The following is a 3,149-nucleotide window of genomic DNA, read 5'->3' on the forward strand; positions in this document are numbered from 1 at the left end:
TGGCGGATGCAAAAGACAAATGACAGAAAATAAGACTCTGGCATTCGTGAAAAGAAGTATCTTTAAAAGTCTTAGCGAGTAATGAGAAGTGAGTAAACCCATTTTTGTCCATACCATATGTATCCGGACTCAACGAGTGATGACGGAAAGCACTTGCGAAAATTTGCGTTCTATGCGACGGCCACAAGGTAAGAGCAGTTGGTCCTGACTGCAGGTTTAAAACACAGGTCGCATTCCACAGGTCATTGGTTTAGCGGTGTCTGACATTTGCAGACTGCAGACAAATAGCGCTGATAAAGAGTATTTAAGTCTAAGAACCCATTTTAAAACGGTTAGCTTTCAATAATTGAAAGCTAACCGTTTTAAAATGGGTTCTTAGACTTAAATACTCTTTATCAGCGCTATTTGTCTGCAGTCTGTAGTCTGCAAATGTCAGACACCATTGTTTTAGCAGTATCAAGTATTTATGAGTCAATGAATCAATGAGTCAATGAGTCATGAGTCATGAGTCATGAGTTAATGAGTCAGTGAGTTAGTGCACTTACCCTAACCCATAAAATGAAAGCTAAAATTTCAGAGAGTGCTTAGGCCTAATCACTGAAACGAGGGCTTAGGCTTAATCAATAAATTATTGCTATATTGACTGTGAGTCTCATTGACTCATGACTCATTGACGCATTGACCATTTGACTCATAAATCATGGGACCTCTTGTTTTAGAGCAACCCAAAACCTTCAAATTGGCTAACCTTAAAAGGCTAAAATATCGTTTTAAAGTCTAATCACGGGCAGCCCAGACTAAGGGGGTATTTGCATGACACTGGGAGGAACTCAGACCTGTATGAACTTGTAAGGGCATGAAAATGTGTACAGTCAGAAACGAGTGTAGAAATACCCAGATGTCTCAGCGCATCTCTGTACTTTCCTTTTGAAGTTTTGTGGTACAATAATATTGAAAAACTAAAGGTGAGAAAATCGGTGAGAATCTGTACTTGTCAAAGGTCATCATTTGTCATGAAGCCTTGAAGTGTAGAAGTTATTGCTTTCTCTCATGTTTATTGAAGACCTGGTTTGGCACTCATTTTTTTATACCAAGTTGAGTTTTGGTGGACTTCAATCCACAAAAAAAAAAAAAACATTTAGGCACTCTGATAATTCAAACAAAACAGATGTCAACATTATGCTTTTGTATATCCCTTGATAAGGATATCTTCTTCCTGCTGTGTGATAAATTTGTTTGGAGCTTTTAGAGAGCATATCAGGTTTTCCTGCTTTCCATGTGAGGGGATGCTAGGGGGATTTTAATCCCAGAGACACTTTACCCAACTAACTTTGACTTGTAAGGTTCCCTGACCCCAGGGGCACATAGTTAATAAGTCTTTGTGGCTGCTTTTACAATCCCCCCGGTTGGTCCAGGGGATGACCCAACAGGAAGCTAATGAAGTGAAGTGAAGTGAAGTTATTAGTCTCTCCCCTTGGGGCTTTGCAGGACTAATTTATTATGCTTTTTGTGGGGGACTTTTGGCCAGACTGCTTGTTACGCAGTTTACAATTTATTCAGGAAGTGAAAGATGCCCCCGACCAGATTAAGGTGAGTCCATAACACTAGGCCAGAGACAATGTCCCCTGCTCTTTTCGAGTAGTGAGTGGGTTCTTTAAAATCCTTGTTTCCAACAAGGGCTATGAGATAAGACCTCCGGTTTACAGTCCTTATCCGAGAAGATTTGAAAGTCTAACCATTTGTGGGTGTAAGGCAGCACTTTCTCCTCATTTATTTTAAGACCCTGAGTGTTGGTCCGGCCGGAGTCAAACTCTCTACAGCCCACGTGACATAGCCTTATGCACAACCAATTGAGCCACTGGTGACAGGTGCATAAGACATTGATTTCGCTCTTTTAGCGAATTTGCCTCAGCGTCATTTCATCTCTTTCATTAATAATCTGACAAAGTTAACTGATTAACTGATCTTAACATCTCTACTTTTACAAATTTTTAGTACTATACCCCTCACTCCTCTCCTGTACTTTCTAAATTGTGTCATAAATAATAATAATAACTAGTAGTAATGTCGGATTATTGAAGTACGTTTGACAGTTGCTTAGCCTGTGTTTTCCTGTAGGGTTCCAAGCTAGAAAACTAAGCATGTGACAGAAAGAGACTGTCATCAGATTGAGATCAATACCTGTGCAAGAATCCACGCGAGGGTGCCCCTGCAAACAAAAAAAGAATCTTCAGGGCAGCTATTTTGGTGCCCCTTGCAGGGAAAAATCTCAATTCCTTTTGGCAAGACCACACAATCACCCAATCTTAACACAATTAGGACATGTCCTCCTTCGATCGAACGTAATTATAGGTTTTTATGGTACATTTGAAGAATTCTCAGTGCGCTTACAATGGTCTGATTAATTTTTAAATCTAAATGAACTATGTACAATAATTATTTCTAAAAAGAAACGTTTTCCAAACGTAGCTTAAAGACGGTGGCTACTATTGCGCTGGGTACAAAACACAGGTCACAGGTCATTGTTTTACCAATACAGAAAGTATCCTAAACATTCATAAAAGCTAACCTTAGGCTTGATTAGGCCTAAACAAAAGTTTTTAGGCCTAAGGTTAGCTTTTTCGAATGTTTAGGATACTTTCTGTATTGGTGAAACAATGACCTGTGACCTGTGCCCTGTGACCTGTGTTTTGTACCTGCCTCCTACTATTGTTATTGTGCATACGTTCTGCGCATCTCCAGATACTCGGATTTCCTATCGCCGATGCTTACTAATACAAGGATATTTTTGCGCAGTTTAAAAGTATCCGGAGAAAGTATATCTCAGTAAGTACTCTAGGTATCCAAAAAGAAAATTGGGGGTAACCATGCATTTTTGAGAGATAATTAAGCTTCAATTTGAGAAAGAACGCCATACATTGCTTTGTATTTTAAAGCTTTTTACAAATATTATTCATGAACTATCTTTGAAAAATGCGTGGTTACCCCCAATTTTCTTCTTGGATTTCAATAACACTTGTTAAGATCTACATTTCCCGCATAATCACACACCGTGGCAAAAATATATTTAATTGGTAGGCACCGTCCTTAAAAATGGAAGCAGATTCAGAGTATTTTGGTATGATTAGGTAAACTGTTTTAGATTTTGA

At 38.9% G+C, this 3,149-nt stretch overlaps 1 long non-coding RNA gene across 1 annotated transcript in view; it reads left to right on the forward strand.

The window, feature by feature from the left end:
- The window catches only part of LOC138028931 (uncharacterized), a 14,726-nt gene continuing 11,577 nt past the window's right edge, over positions 1 to 3,149 (forward strand). Inside the window, exon 1 of the long non-coding RNA XR_011127769.1 lies at positions 1 to 188. This is a non-coding gene — a long non-coding RNA (uncharacterized lncRNA). The remainder of the gene's footprint in view (positions 189 to 3,149) is intronic.

Source organism: Montipora capricornis, chromosome 13, assembly GCF_036669925.1.
Source record: "Montipora capricornis isolate CH-2021 chromosome 13, ASM3666992v2, whole genome shotgun sequence".
NCBI lineage: Eukaryota > Metazoa > Cnidaria > Anthozoa > Scleractinia > Acroporidae > Montipora > Montipora capricornis.